The sequence below is a fragment of the Vigna umbellata genome, chromosome 4 (genome assembly GCF_029865625.1).
Source record: "Vigna umbellata cultivar VRB3 chromosome 4, Vumbellata_1.0, whole genome shotgun sequence".
In the NCBI taxonomy this organism is placed as follows: Eukaryota; Viridiplantae; Streptophyta; class Magnoliopsida; order Fabales; family Fabaceae; genus Vigna; species Vigna umbellata.
Window position 1 is genome coordinate 15330866 of NC_142168.1, and position 17284 is coordinate 15348149.

The 17284-nt window shown below is 40.8% G+C and overlaps 2 pseudogenes; both read right to left on the reverse strand.

Annotated features, from left to right (window-relative positions):
• Positions 1-5889: 5889 nt before the first annotated feature.
• LOC148199333 (25S ribosomal RNA) lies at positions 5890-10404 on the reverse strand (annotated as a pseudogene).
• Positions 10405-10696: 292 nt separating this feature from the next.
• Positions 10697-11911, reverse strand: LOC148199334 (18S ribosomal RNA; annotated as a pseudogene).
• Between the last annotated feature and the right edge of the window lie 5373 nt (positions 11912-17284).

The following is a 17284-nucleotide window of genomic DNA, read 5'->3' on the forward strand; positions in this document are numbered from 1 at the left end:
TAGAAAGGTTATCAGGGCAGGCTTTCTATTGTTTTCTGGATGGATATTCTGGATATAATCAAATTGTGGTAGATCCAAAAGACCAGGAGAAGACGGCTTTTACTTGTCCTTTTGGTATCTTTGCATATAGAAAGATGCCTTTTGGATTATGTAATGCTCCAGCTACGTTTCAGAGGTGTATGCAGGCAATCTTTTCTGATCTTTTAGAAAAATGCATTGAAGTATTCATGGATGACTTCTCAGTTTTTGGAAATTCTTTCCAAAGATGTTTAGCTAATTTGAACACTGTCCTCAAAAGATGTGTTCAGACAAATCTGGTTCTGAATTGGGAGAAATGTCATTTCATGGTAACTGAAGGGATTGTACTGGGGCATAAAATTTCTGCTAAAGGAATTGAGGTGGATAAAGCCAAAGTAGAAGTCATTGAGAAACTGCCTCCCCCAACAGATGTAAGGGGGATTAGGAGTTTTCTTGGTCATGCTGGGTTCTATAGAAGATTCATCAAAGATTTCTCAAAAATTGCTAAACCATTGAGTAATCTTTTGATGAAGGATGCGCCTTTTGTGATGAACGAAGATTGTCTGAAAGCTTTTGATATATTGAAGAAGAAGCTAGTGTCAGCTCCAGTAATTGTAGCACCAGATTGGAATCAAAATTTTGAATTAATGTGTGATGCAAGTGATTATGCATTGGGAGTTGTTCTCGGCCAAAGGAAGGAACAAAAGTTTCATCCAATCTATTATGCTAGCAAGGTGCTGAATGATGCTCAATTGAATTATGCTACTACAGAGAAAGAGTTTCTTGCCATTGTATACGCTCTAGAGAAATTTAGACCCTATCTTATTGGGTCTAAGGTGATTGTCTATACAGATCATGCAGCTATCAAATATTTGTTGACAAAACCAGATTCTAAGCCACGTCTGATTAGATGGGTACTACTATTACAAGAATTTGATGTAGAAATCCGTGATAAGAAAGGAAGTGAGAACTTAATTGCTGATCATTTGTCACGGTTAGTCAACAATGAGGTCACTAGCAAGGAGTCTGCAATCTGGGAATCTTTTTCAGATGAATCACTCATGTATATTCAGCAGAGGCCCTGGTTTGCTGATATGGCCAATTTCAAAGCTGCAAGAGTCATGCCAGAAGATTTAACTTGGCAACAGAGAAAGAAATTTCTACATGATGCCAAGCAGTTTGTATGGGATGATCCGTATTTGTTCAAAATTGGAGCGGATAATCTTCTAAGGAGATGTGTTACAAATGAAGAAGCAGAAGGAATTCTCTGGCATTGTCATGATTCACCTTATGGAGGACATTTTAATGGAGAAAGAACAGCAGCAAAAGTCCTTCAATCAGGATTCTATTGGCCAACTTTATTTAAGGATGCTCATAATCATGCTAGGAATTGTGACAAATGTCAAAGAGCAGGGACAATCACTAAACGTCATGAGATGCCTTTACAAGGTATTTTAGAGGTTGAGGTCTTTGATTGTTGGGGTATTGACTTTGTTGGACCCTTCCCTCCATCTTTCAACAATGAATATATTCTGGTAGCAGTGGATTATGTGAGTAAATGGGTGGAAGCATTGGCTTGTCCTAAAAATGATGCTAGCACGGTAATTAAATTCCTGAAGAGGCAGATATTCTCACGTTTTGGCACTCCAAGAGTGTTGATCAGTGATGGAGGATCTCATTTTTGCAATTATCAGCTAGAGAAAGTACTCAAACACTATGGAGTAAAGCATAAGGTAGCTGCACCTTATCATCCACAAACCAATGGCCAAGCTGAGGTGTCTAACAGGGAGATAAAAAGAATCCTGGAAAAGACTGTGACTTCATCCAGAAAGGATTGGTCTCTCAAATTGGATGATGCTCTTTGGGCTTATAGGACAGCAATGAAGACGTCTATGGGATTATCACCATTTCAACTAGTCTATGGGAAAGCATGCCATTTGCCAGTTGAACTGGAGCATAGAGCATTATGGGCTTTGAAATTCTTGAATTTTGATCCTTATGACACTCAATGCACCCGCAGACGGCAGATTTTGGAGCTTGAAGAAATGCGCTTACATGCATATGATTCATCCAAGGCTTACAAAGACAAAATGAAATTTTATCATGACAGGAAGTTGGTGAATAGAGTTTTCAATCCAGGACAACAGGTATTATTGTTCAATTCAAGATTGAAGATATTTCCTGGGAAGCTGAAGTCAAAATGGACAGGACCATTTGTGATAAAAGAAGTGCATCCGCATGGAGCAATTGAAATCTTTAATCCATCTGATGATCCGCAGAGAAGTTGGGTGGTAAATGGTCAACGTCTCAAGCCCTATCTAGGGGGAGAGGTGCAACAATTGTCCACCATGATGTTGTTGGTGGATCCTTGAAAGTTTGGGTCAGGCTCGGGACGTTAAACAAGCGCTTACTGGGAGGCAACCCAGTAGTTTGTAAGTTGTTTTTGTTTTTGTTTTTAGATTAGGGTTTGATGTACTCTATTGAACACCTGGTTTGTTATGATGGTTTGCTATTAACTGTGATTGTGTGATAAGTAATGCTTGATGATGCTTATTGATTGATTGATGTTGAGATGATGTGCACATTAAAATGCTTATACAGGTGAGTCACAAGCTTTGTGAACAAATGCATAATATCATGATTGTGATTGTGAAATTAAGCAGGATGTGCATGTCAAATGTGAATGAGCTTATATGTGAGGTTTTGAGCTCCAGAGTTGTTATTGTTGAATGCTATTACTTTGAAAGCATGAATGACTTTGCCCAGGTTTTCTATGATTGAATCAATTGCTTGTTTTGCATCATATGATCAAAGGCCGTGTTTTTGAAACCCTTTTTATTGGCCAAATTCATAAAGTTAGCCTTCTAAAAGAGAACACGTTGTGTTCTATCCTTTGAACCCTTAGCCTTAAATATACACTGAACACCCTTGATTGAAAATCTTTACCTTGAGTTAAGTAGAAGATCTTGTGTGGTATTGTTAAATGTTCAAGTTTGGGGTTATTGGGGAAACATGAAAAAGGAAAAAGCATTGAGCTAAGAGCTAAAAAGTAAGAATATGCAAAGAAAAGAAAAGAAAAAGAAGCAAAGCTCAATGCAAATGCAAAAGCAAAGGCAAAAGAGAGTTGGGAATGAATAAGAAGATTGTGTGTTATGATTCTCTTAACTCAAGGATTTTGTGATCCAGAAAAACCAATTTTCTTGTTAGCCCAGCCACATTATAAGCCATTGAAAAGTCCTTGTGATGATGCATGCTTGTGAATGTATGTGATTGTGGTTAAATGAAAGGCAAAGTTGATTCATGTGACATTGTGATAGTGGAGTGAATGAGTGAAACACTTTACCTCTTATACACTTGTGTGTTGAGTGAAACACTTTACCTAGTGAGGAAATATTCCATAAGCACATGAACATCCATGCTTAATTGATTGATCATTCATGAAAAATAGCATTTGTTGGAACTTAAATGACTTTGTGAACACTAAAGCATGTGCACATCTTGAATTAACTCTTGGTCATAAGTTTGAGTGAAGTTATTACTTATCTTGAAAAGAGGATTTTGAATGAGTGAACCATCATATGAATTGGTTGGAGATGGAGTTACATTTTATTTGCTTGAGGACAAGCAAAGTTCTAAGTTTGGGGTTGTGATAACAGTTGAAAAACTGTTATTTTCATGCTTAAAAGTGATACTAAAAGCAACCTTTAGACTTAGAAACTAGCTTGAAATCATGCATTTTGTTTATATTTTCAGAAATAAGAGAGCTGGACAGGTTTATGCTTGATTTGAGTGTTTTTGTGCAGGTTTTGAGGTGAATTTGGTGAAAGAAGTGAAGAATGAGAGAGAGGACATTAGAAAAGACAAGAAAGAGTGCAAAAAGAGAAGTCGAAGGCACCGCTCAGCGGCAAACTACCGCTGCGCGGCACTCAAGAGGTGACGTTGGAACCGCTGAGGGGCAAAATGGCCGCTGAGGGGAAGAAAGAAGACGCGTAACCGCCGCTGAGCGGTAAATGGCGCTGAGCGGCACTTTTTGGGCTTGGGCTTTTATAATCTTTTGTAACTCTAGATTAGTATTTAAGGGCTTGCACGTCCTTTAGTTAGCAATCTTTGGCAGAAACGAGGCAAACACTCTCTCTTTCACCCCTTTGAAGGAGGATCTTGGATGCTCAGGCTACCTCTTCACCTTTATTGGGTTTATTCTTTCATACTTTCATTGTTATTCATCTAGGTTCACCATGAATATGGTGAACTAAACCTTGTATGTTTGTTGGGGAATCAATGTAATCTCTTGAAGCTCTCATATATGGATTTGTTGAATACATCTTTGAATTAAGACATATGCTTTCTTTTCATCATTAGTTAGGGTTTTTCCTCTTTGCTCAATGCTTGCATTGTTTAACTCATTCTAATGCATGATTATTGGTTTTGTTGATACGGACACGTACGGGGAAATCTAGATCCGGGGAATTTCTCCCAATATTTTACTGACAATATTATATTGGTTGCCTTAAGCTCCTGCGGTGATGAACTAATCATTAGGAATGCTAGGAATTGTATGAACTATTTGATTAGGGAGAAGCCATCTAGAATGGTACATTAGTGAGTGGCATTAACAATGATGATTTGAATGTTGAATTCCTAAAATATATGAGAGTGGATGAGATGAAATTGACCCCCAACAACATATTCATTCATATATTCCATTGAAAGTGTTTATCTTTTATCTTTGCCATTGATCAATTCATGCATACATGTTTATTTTCTGTCTTGCATTTTAAACCCAAATATTTCGTTCGTAAGTCTTAGTTAATCAAGAAACCACATAACTAAACTAGGCCGTGAGTCCTTTGGGAAGAACGATACTTGGTCTTACCAAGTTTTATTACTTGAACGATTCGGTCATACTTGCCGATTGTGAAACAAGTTTGTGACATCATATTTTGGTGCTTACAAATTTGTCCATCAATGATTGGGAATGTTGCAGAAACAGACCTCATTTTAAAAAAAAAAACAAGGATATATGTCTCGGTTCAGGTCATAACCGAAGTAGAAAGACCCCTTCGGCCTCGTTTATGGTCACACCCGAAGCAGAAAGTCTTGCGGATGAGAAAAAAAAAGTCTACTACCTCGGTTCAAGCTACAACCGAGGCAGTAGAGTGGGACATACTGCCTCGATTCAAGGGAACCGAGGCATAAAGTCCTACGAATAAAAAATATTAAAAAAATCAAAAACTTTACTGCTTCGGTTAAGGATGAATCGAGGCAAAATCCTCTCCTTTTTTGCCTCGGTTCTCAACCGAGGCCAAAAGTATTAGACTTTTTACCTCGCCTGAATATGTCTCGGTTTGAAAACCGCTGCCTATAGACAAAAATAATCGTTGTCGTTTCCCCTGACTGTACTAGTGTTAGCCAACTTTCACCACTAAACTTGACTAGCATTAAAACCAACCAAAATGAAATATTTCTTGCACCAAGATTTTTACAGTAGCCTTTTGGTGATATAAAGAGGGCATTCCAACCATCAAACCCTAAAAACCAACACTTTGAAAATTTCCCAAAACTTGGCACCATGCACCACAAACTTAGCCAAGTTTCACCACCAAACTTGGCTAGCTTCAAAACCCACCAAAATGAAAAATTTCTTGCACCAAGATTTTTACAGTAGTCTTTTGGTGATATAAAGAGGGCATTCCAACCATCAAACCCTAAAAACCACGACTTTGAAAATTACCCATAACTTGGCACAAGTATATAGTCTTTGGCCTTTGACAAATTATTTGCAGCCTCGTACGCAAAAAAACATATAAAATTTTTTAGAGCAGCTTAGAAAAGAAAAAGTGATTAGAATTTTGTTTAAGATGTAGGGAAGGGACGAATCAAAGCGTCAAGGGCTGAAACTCAATGGATCGTGGAAACAGGGCCACTGTGCCACTTCCAATACCCCGTCGCTTTGCAAAGGATTCTACACGTTGCTTGATGGGAATTGCGCTTCAAGGCGTCTCATAAGGCTTATTCACCTTACGAGGTTCACTAACGGCACGTGCCTCTGGGGGCAAATTCCCCTACTACTGGTCGGCAAACAAACGACAGACACACACATCGCTTCTAGCCCGGATTCTGACTTAGAGGCATTCAGTCATAATCCAATGCACGGTAGTTTTGCGCCACTGGCTTTTCAACCAAGCCTGATGACCAATTGTGCGAATCAACGGTTCCTCTCGTACTAGGTTGAATTACTATTGCAACACTGTCATCAGTAGGGTAAACCTAGCTCACATTCCCTATTGGTGGGTGAACAATCCAACACTCGGTGAGTTCTGCTTCAAAATGATAGGAAGAGCTGACATCGAAGGATCAAAAAGCAACGTCGCTATGAACGCTTGGCTGCCATAAGCCAGTTATCCTTGTGGTAACTTTTCTAACACCTCTAGCTTCAAATTCCGAAGGACTAAAGGATCGATAGCCCATGCTTTCACGGTTCGTATTCGTACTGGGAATTAGAATCAAACGAGCTTTCACCCTTTTGTTCCATACGAGATTTCTGTTCTTGTTGAGCTCATCTTAGGACACCTGCGTTATCTTTTAATAGATGTGTCGCCCCAGCCAAACTCCCCACCTGACAATGTCTTCCGCCCGGATCGACCGACCGACCTTGGGACCAAAAAGAGGGGCAGCGCCCCGCTTCCGATTCACGAAATAAGTAAAATAACGTTAAAAGTAGTGGTATTTCACTTTCGCCGTTTCCAGCTTCCACTTATCCTACACCTCTCAAGTCATTTCACAAAGTCGGACTAGCACTAGTGCAATGAACGAAAATGGCATCGGTTAGTTTCGCTTATACTCACCAGTTCTACAACCGAAGCATATATAGGCGAGGTAAAAAGGATAAGTTTAATGCCTCGGTTCTGAACCGGGTCAAAAAGGGATCGGTTTTCTCCTAGGTTCTCTTTTGAACCGAGTCAGTATCTTAGAAAATTCAATAAAAAAAAAAAATTTCAGAAAACTACTTAACCATTTTCTATATTACTGGGTCTTTTCCTCAATCCTTTAATACAACAGCCATGTATCCGGATGGAATTCCAACTCAAGCATTTTAATTGACATTCTTGTAGTTATAATTCCAAAACATAAACCAACTCCAAAAATCAGAAAATCAGAGTAAGGATACATCACAGAGCAGATAAAACCAAAAATCAGAAAATCAGCGCAAGGATACATCACAGAGCAAATAAAAGCAGCATAAAAAATGGAAAAAAATGAAAGAAAATCCTCATTGACACTGCCATCCTCGGCCCCCATTTCCCAGTACAAAGAAATCACCTTTTCAATTGCTAGAACCTGGTCGTCATCCTCATTGACGCTGCCATCCTCGGCCTTCGAAGCGGACGGTCCTGCAATAGCTTCATCCACGGGGGTTGAGGGCTCGGAAGGGGGCTGCACCAGGTGCTAGGCCAGCGGCAGACCGAGTGCACCAGGCGGTCCACGAACAACACTAGATCTGAGATCGCGTCCGCTGGTGGAGTGAGATCGCGTCCGGTTGGGTGGCGATTGGTGGTGGGGTTGGGGTTGTGGGGTGGGATGTAGCCATGGCTTTCGCCAGCGAAAATGAAGCGGCGGCGTTGAAGGAGAGGTGGCGATGGTGGAGCAACGGAGTGGTGGCGACGTAGAGGCGGAGTGGTGGCTTTGAGATTTGAGCGAGAGAGAAGAGAGAAGAAGAGGAAGAGTGAGAAGGGTACCGTGAAAGCAAAGCAACGGAGTGGTGGCGGCGGAGCGATGGAGCGGCGGAGTGGTGGCTTTGAGATTTGAGCGAGAGAGAAGAGAGAAGAAGACGAAGAGTGAGAAGGGTAATATGTATGAGTATACTGCCTCGGGTTAATATTTACCTGATGTAACAGAGGCATACTGACTGGGTTTCAAGATACCCGGTGCCTAAAGTTTCGAAAAATAATTAAAATTTAAAAACATATAGGGGTTATATGCCTCAGTTGGCGTGTAATAGATGTTGGAAAGCTTTTCTGCTTCGGTTCTACTGATACCCGAGGTATATAAGTTGTCTAAAACTACAAAAATGCCACCGCGCTTTTATATGCTTCGGTTTCAGTAAAACCGAGGCATATATAGCCCGTTAAAAGGCTTCTCTTTTACTAGTGTAGAGTCAAGCTCAACGGGGTCTTCTTTCCGCGCTGATTCTGCCAAGCCCGTTCCCTTGGCTGTGGTTTCGCTGGATAGTAGACAGGGACAGTGGGAATCACATTCTTCCATTCATGCGCGTCACTAATTAGATGATGAGGCATTTGGCTACCTTAAGAGAGTCATAGTTACTCCCGCCGTTTACCCGCGTTTTGTTTAATTTCTTCACTTTGAAATCAGAGCACTGGCACAAATCACATTGCTACTACCACCAAGATCTGTGATGACAAATTTATGAACACCGAAAAACGGCGCCACAAACTTGTTGAACAATCGGCAAGTGTGACCGAATCGTTTCAAGTAATAAACTCGGTAAGACCAAGTATCGTTCTCCCAAAGGACTCACGGCCTAGTTTAGTTATGTGATTCGTTGATTATTTAAGACTTAAGAACGAAATAAGTGGAGTTTAATATGCAAAACAGAAAATAAACATGTATGCATGAATTTGATCAATGGCTAAAACAAAACACAAACACTTCAATGGAATATATGGATGAGTATGTTGTTGGGGTTATCAATTTCATCTTATCCACTCTCATATACTTTAGGAATTCAACATTCTTTTCATCATTGTTAATGCCACTCTCTAAATTACCTTGCAAGAAGGCTTATCCCTAATTACGAGTTCATACGATTCCTAGCATTCCTAATAATTAGTTCTTTTAGTGCAGGAGCTTAACGGCAACCAATATACTATTGGGAGAAATTCCCCGGATCTAGACTTCCCCGTACGTTCCCGTATCGACAAAATCAATAATCATGCATTGAATGAGTTAAACAAAGCAAGCATTGAGCAAAGAGGAAAAACCCTAACTAAAGATGAAAGAAAGCATGTATCTCAAATAAGATGTTTAAACACAAATTCCATATATGAGAGTTTCACAAGACTACATTGATTCCCCAACAACAATACAAGGTTTAGTTCACCATATTCATGGTGAAACTAGATGAATAATAATGAAAGAATGAAAGATAAAACCCTAGAAAGGTGAAGAGGTAGCCTGAGCATCCCAGATCCTCCTTCAAAGGGGTGGAAGAGAGAGTGTTTGCTTCGTTTCTACCAAAGATACAAACCCTAGGACGTCCTAAAGCTTATATACTATTCTAAAATTACAGAAAATTTTGGCCCAAGCCCATAAGTGTGCCACTCAGCGGTAAAGTACCGCTCAGCGGTAAATGCGTGAGTTGGTTTCTTCCCCTTAGCGGCCATTTTGCCCCTCAGCGGATCCCCCGTGAGCTTCTGAGTGCCGCTCAGCGATAAACTGCCGCTGAGCGGCAGTTGCGGCTTCTCCTTTTTCACCTTTTGATGTCTTTTCTGATTTCATCTCTCTCCTTCTTCACTTCTTTTACCAAATTCACCTTAAAACCTGCACAAAAACACTGAAATCAAGCATAAACCTGTTCAGCTCTCTTATTTCTGAAAATATGAGTAAAAGCATGATTTCAAGCTAGTTTCTAAGTGTTAAAGGTTGCTTTTAGTATCAATTTCAAGCATGAAAATAACAGTTTTTCAACTGTTATCAATCTGCACCGACGACCGCTCACCCGAGCTCACGCCCTGGGTTTTGCAGCGACCGTCGCGCCCTCCTAATGATCGGGGCTTGGTCCTATCCCCAACGGTCGGGTATAGGTCGCGCGCTTTAGCGCCATCCATTTTCAGGGCTAGTTGAGTCGCCAGGTGAGTTGTTATACACTCCTTAGCGAATTTCGACTTCCATGACCATCGTCCTGCTGTCTTAATCGACCAACACCCTTTGTAGGGTCTAGGTTGGCGCGTAGTTGGGCACCGTAACCCAACTTCCGGTTCATCCCACTTCGCCAGTTCTGCTTACCGAAAATGGCCCCCTTGGAGCTCTCGATTCTGTGGCATGGCTCAACAAAGCAGTTGCACCATCCTACCTATTTAAAGTTTGAGAATAGGTCAAGGGCGTTGTGCCCCCGATGCCTCTAATCATTGGCTTTACTCGATAGAACTCGCCCACCGGCTCCAACTATCCTGAGGGAAACTTCGGAGGGAACCAGCTACTAGACGGTTCGATTAGTCTTTCGCCCCTATACCCAAGTCAGACGAACGATTCTCATGGTAGGCTACTCCTGGTTCGCTTGTCGTTACTAAAGGAATCCTTGTTAGTTTCTTTTCCTCCGCTTATTGATATGATTAAACTCAGCGGGTAGCCCCGCTTTACTTGAGGTCTCGTTAAGAGCATCGTTCCTTTTTGGCAAGAACACAGTAGGGCGGATCGATTGGATTGTCGAGTCTCCGCGATTGGTCTCTAGCGTTTCCTCATCCACCGTTTCTCGTAGGGGGACCCCGACGTTACCTTGGTTTTTGACCAACCACAATGGGTGTCTCGCGGGAGGCCAGTATTCGGCCGGATGCGCATTTTCATGGGTTTTGCCTAGAGAGGTGAGGTCCGTTGCGACCGCCCCTCTCCCGACGCTTCGGGTGTTTGGACGTGTTCGCTGGTCAGATTGAATTAGGCATCGAAATGATCCTTCCGCAGGTTCACCTACGGAAACCTTGTTACGACTTCTCCTTCCTCTAAATGATAAGGGTCAGTGGACTTCTCACCACGTCGCAGGCAGCGAACCACCCACGTCGCCGCAATCCGAACACTTCACCGGACCATTCAATCGGTAGGAGTGACGGGCGGTGTGTACAAAAGGCAGGGACGTAGTTAACGTGAGCTGATGACTTGCGCTTACTAGGAATTCCTCGTTGATGACCAACAAATGCAATGATCTATCCCCATCACGATGAAATTTCAAATACCCGGGCCTGTTGGCCAAGGCTATAGACTCGTTGAATACATCAGTGTAGCGCGCGTGCGACCCAGAACATCTAAGGGCATCACAGACCTGTTATTGCCTCAAACTTCCGTGGCCTAAGCGGCCATAGTCCCTCTAAGAAGTTGGTCGTGGAGGGTTACCTCCACATAGCTATTTAGCAGGCTCACGTCTCGTTCGTTAACGGAATTAACCAGACAAATCGGTCCACCAACTAAGAACGGCCATGCACCACCACCCATAGAATCAAGAAAGAGCTCTCACTCTATCAATCCTTTCTATGTCGGGACCTGGTAAGTTTCCCCGTGTTGAGTCAAATTAAGCCGCAGGCTCCACTCCTTGTGGTGCCCTTCCGTCAATTCCTTTAAGTTTCAGCCTTGAGACCATACTCCCCCCAGAATCCAAAGACTTTGATTTCTCATAAGGTGCCAACGGAGTCCTAAAAGCAACATCCGCTGATCCTTGGTCGGCATCGTTTAGGGTTGAGACTAGGACGGTATCTTATCGTCTTTGAACCCCCAACGATCCTTGGCAAATGTTTTCGCAGTTGTTCGTCTTTCATAAATCCCAGAATTTCACCTCTGACTATGAAATACGAATGCCCCCGACTGTCCCTGTTAATCATTACTCCGATCCCGAAGGCTAACACAATAGGCTCAGAATCCTGTGGTGTTATCCTTATGGAGAGGAAAGTTGGAATGATACCTAACTTTTCTCCTCAATTTGGAGAGCAACTGTTGGGAAGGAATTGGGGGAAGCTAGCCACATACTCTACACCAACCAATATAGTTGTGGTGAAAGAATTTTACACCAATGCAAGGAAGATTGGTGATTATCCGACTGAGGATTACCTAGGCTATGTCAGAGGCGACACTATTAGGTATCATCCTGACTCTATCAACAACTTCTTGGGTACTGTATGGGCTGGTGAGCAGTGCCAATTTGCTCTATGTATGGAAGAAGGCATTGATTTTGATGATGTGGAGAGTGTTCTATGTGCACCTGGATAACATTTTCAAAGGAACAGAACTGGTTCTGTGGTGAACATTAGGAGGACTGACTTGAATCCTCTTGCAAAGTATTGGATGGCATTTTCTCATGCCAACATTCAGCCATGTTCTCATGTTTCAGACATCACTCTTAGCAGGGCACTCCTCCTTTACTGTGCGATCAAGAATTTGAACGTCAATATTGGACAGGTAATAACTAATGAGATACGGGTGTGTGCTAACAAAATAAACAGCAAAGCACCCTTAGGACATCCTTCTTTGATCACATATCTGTGCAAGATAGCTGGGGTGGATACTTCTGCTCCACCATTTGAGAGGCCAAGGAAAGTGATGGACAAATTTATGAACACTAATTTATGATGTCACAAACTTGTTTTTCAATCGGCAAGTATGACCGAATCGTTCAAGTAATAAACTTGGTAAGACCAAGTATCGTTCTTCCCAAAGGACTCACGGCCTAGTTTAGTTATGTGATTTCTTAATTAGCTAAGACTTACAGATAAAATATTTGGAGTTTAATATGCTAGACAGAAAATAAACATGTATGCATGAAGTTTTGATCAATGGCAAAAAGCAAAAGATAAACACTTTCAATGATATTAATGTATGAATATGTTGTTGGGGGTCAATTTCATCTTATCCACTCTCATATATTTTAGGAATTCAACATTCAAATCATCATTGTTAATGCCACTCTCTAAAGTACCTTTCTAGAAGGCTTCTCCCTAATCACGAGTTCATACAATTCCTAGCATTCCTAATGATCAGTTCATAAGTGCAGGAGCTTAACGACAACCAATATCATATTGGGAGAAATTCCCCGGATCTAGACTTCCCCGTACGTGCCCGTATCGACAAAACCAATAATCATGCATCGAATGAGTTAAACAATGCAAGCATTAAGCAAAGAGGAAAAACCCTAACTAATGATGAAAAGAAAGCATAAGTCTTAATTAAAAGATGTAAAAACAGATTCCATATATGAGAGTTTCACAAGATTACATTGATTCCCCAACAAACATACAGAGTTTAGTTCACCATATTCATGGTGAACCTAGATGAATTACAATGAAAGAATGAGAGAATAAACCCTAAAAAGGTGAAGACGAAGCCTCAGCATCCAAGATCCTCCTTCAAAGGGGTGGAAAAGAGAGTGTTTGCTTCGTTCCAGCCAAAGATACCTAACCCTAGGAAACCCTAAAGCTTAAATATCATTCGTAAATTACAAAAACTTAGGTCCAAGCCCATTAAAGTGTCGCTCAGCGGTAAATTACCGCTCAGCGGTAAGTGCGTGTCTTGTTTTCTCCCCTCAGCGGCCATTTTGCCCCTCAGCGGATCTCCCGTGAATGCCTGAGTGCCGCTCAGCGGTAAACTGCCGCTGAGCGGTGACTTCGGCTTCTCCTTTTGCACTTTTTGATGTCTTTTCTGATTTCATCTCTCTCCTTCTTCACTTCTTTCACCAAATTCACCTTAAAACCTGCACAAAAACACTAAAATCAAGCATAAACCTGTCCAGCTCTCTTATTTCTAAAAATATGAAGAAAGGCATGATTTCAAGCTAGTTTCTAAGTATAAAGGTTGCTTTTAGTATCAATTTTAAGCATGAAAATAACAGTTTTTCAACTGTTATCAGAAAGCAATTGATGAGGCCTATTATAGACAATATTGTGGAGGTGAGGAGGTAGCTCAACCAGTTCCACCACGCCGTACTCACAGAGAAAGAAGACAAGCACAGAGTCAGGCATCTGCAGAGACACATGAAGCAGAGCCTTTCCAAAGAGGGACATGTATATGTCTCTTATAGGTGCACAGTTGCAGTCTATTCACAGATGGCCACTGCTGAGATGACTGTTGGAATGTATGATACACCTCCAGCACACAGGTGGACTATGGATGAGTTTCATAATGTGGTAGCTTGGCCAGAGGATCAAGCCCAAGGCAGTAGAGTTGGAGCAGCTGAAGCTTCAGCTATGGAGAAGGATGAAGATGATATTGATGATGCTGAGAATGACGCATTTGAGGATGCTGAAGATGAGGAAGAGGAGGAGGATACAGATGACAACACAGACTGATGAGGAGCTGAGATAGCATTTACTGATGGATGTTATCAGCACTAGAGCAGGATTTATTTTATGCTTTTGTTTGGTTTTATATTTCTGAATTTATTTGCTTCTATTTTTAGAATAGAGTTTGATGTACTCAATTGGAAACTTTGTCTGTTATGATGGTTTGCTTATGATTGTTGTTTGATAAGTAATGCCTGATGATGCTTTGATATTGATTGATGTTGAGATGTGCACATTATATGCTTATATAGGTGATTCACAAGCTTTGTGAACAAATGCATGATGTTGTGATTGTGATTATGATACTAAGCAGGATGTGTATATGTGAAAGGTGAATTAGCTTATATGTGAGGTTTTGAGCTCCAGATTTTTTGTGATTGAATGCTATTACTTTGAAAGCATCAATGATTTTGCCCAGGTTTTCTATGATTAAATCAATTGCTTGTTTGCATCATATCATGAAGGCCATTTGTTGGTAACCCTTTTATTAGCTAAATTCATTATTTTAGCCCATAAAAGAGAGCACTATCTATTCTATCCTTTGAACCTTTAGCCTTGAACATAATTTGAAAACCCCTTGTGAAAAGCTTTACCTTGAGTTAAGTAGAAAATATTTTGTGGTATTGACAAATGTTCAAGTTTAGTTTGGGGTTGTTGGGAAGTTATGAAAGGGAAATCGAAAGCATTGAGCTAAGAGCTACGAACTAAGTATGTGAAAAGAAAAAGAAAAAGAGAAAGAAAAGAGAAGAAAAAGCAAAGCTCAATGCAAAGGAAAGTTGGGAATAAGTAAGAATGATTGTGTTTATATGATTCTCTTAACTCAAGGCTTTTGTGATCTAGAAAAACCAATTTTCTTGTTAGCCCAGCCACATTATAAGCCATTGAAAAGTCCTTGTGATGATGCATGCTCGTGAATGTATTTGATTATGGTTAAATGAAAGGCAAAGTCAATTCATGTGACATTGTGATAGTAGAGTGAATGAGTGATTACCTCTCATACACTTGTGTGTTTGAGTGAAACACTTTATATAGTGAGGAAAGATTCCATGAGCACATGAACATCCATGCTTAGTTGATTGATCTTTCATGAAAAGGAGCATTTGTTGGATATTAGGCGATTGTGTGAACACTAAAGCATGTGCATGTCTTGATTGAAGTTTTTGTCATGAGCTTAATTAAGTACTTACTTATCTTGAAAGGAGGATTTTTGAATGGAGTGAACCATTGTATTGATTGGTAGAATATTGAGTTACATCTTGTTTGCTTGAGGACAAGCAAAGTTCTAAGTTTGGGGTTGTGATAACAGTTGAAAAACTGTTATTTTCATGCTTAAAATTGATACTAAAAGCAATCTTTAACACTTAGAAACTAGCTTGGAATCATGCTTTTGTTCATATTTTTAGAAATAAGAGAGTTGGACAGGTTTATGCTTGATTTCAGTGTTTTATGCAGGTTTTAAGGTGAATTTGATGAAAGAAGTGAAGAAGAATACAGATGGAATCAGAAAAGAACTCAAAAAGTGCAAAAGAAGAGAAGCCGCAAGTACCGCTCAACGCCAGTTTACCGTTGAGTGGCACTAATGAACACCTGTTGGTTCCGCTGAGGGGTGAAAGTGCAGCTAAGGGGAAGAATTCAACACACGCACTTACCGTTGAGTGGTAATTTACCGCTGAGCGCCATTTTTTTGGGCTTAGGCCCACTTTTCTGTAATATTTCGAATAGCATATAAGCTTTAGGACTTCCTATGCTTTGTATCTTTGGCAGAGTACGAAGCAAACACACACCTTTCCACCCCTTGGAGGAAGATTTTGGATGCTAAGGCTACCTACTCATCTTTCTAGGGTTCTATCTTTCACTATTTCATTGTATTTCATCTAGTTTCACCATGAATATGGTGAACTAAACTTTGTATTGTTGTTAGGGAATCAATGTAATCTTTTGAAGCTCTCATATATGGAATTTTGTGTTTAAACATCATATCTATGATACATGCTTTCTTTCATCTTTAGTTAGGGTTTTTTCTCCTTGCTGAAAGCATGCATTGTTTAACTCATTCGATGTCATGATTATTGGTTTTATTGATATGGACACATACAGTAAAATCTAGATCCGGGGAAATTCTCCCAAAAGCAGTATTGCCTAGACATAGGGATATGAGGGTTGGTTGCCTTTAAGCTTATGTGCTTCAGAATTAATTATTAGGGATGCTAGGAATTGTATGAACTCATAATTAAGGATAGGCTTTCTTCGCCGAGACATCGGGTTTAAGGTAATTTAGGAGTGGCATTAACATTGATGAAAAGAATGATGGATTCCTAAAATATATGAGAGTGGATAAGATGAAATTGATTTCCCCAACAACATACTCATCCATATAATTCATTTCAAGTGTTTGTTTGTGTTTCTCTTTTCCATTGATCAAACTCATGCATACATGTTTACTTATTGTCTTTTGCATTTGAAACCTCAAGAATTTGTTCACAAGTCTTAACTAATCAAGAAATCATATAACTAACTAGGTCGTGAGTCCTTTGGGAGAACAGTACTTGGTCTTACCGAGTTTATTACTTGATACGATTCGGTCACACTTGCCAAGGGTTAAACAAGTTTTTGGCACCGTTTTTCGGTGTTCATAAATTTGTCATCAAGCACATCGCCGACAGAAGGGACGAGCAGAACAGTGCACACCAGAGGGAGATCGATCGACCCAACCCAAGGTCCAACTACGAGCTTTTTAACTGCAACAACTTAAATATACGCTATTGGAGCTGGAATTACCGCGGTTGTTGGCACCAGACTTGTCCTCCAATGGATCCTTATTAAGGGATTTAGATTGTACTCATTCCAATTACCAGACTCAATGAGCCCGGTATTGTTATTTATTGTCACTACCTCCCCGTGTTAGGATTGGGTAATTTGGGCGCCTGCTACCTTCCTTGGATGTGGTAGCCATTTCTCAGGCTCCCTCTCCGGAATCGAACCCTAATTCTCCGTCACTCATCACCACCATGGTAGGCCACTATCCTACCATCGAAAGTTGATAGGGCAGAAATTTGAATGATGCATCGCCGACACAAGGGTCGTGCGATCCGATGAGTTATCAGGAATCATCAAAGCAACAGGCAGGGCCTGCGTCGACCTTTTATCTAATAAATGCATCCCTTCCAGAAGTCAGGGTTTGTTGCATGTATTAGCTCTAGAATTACTACGGT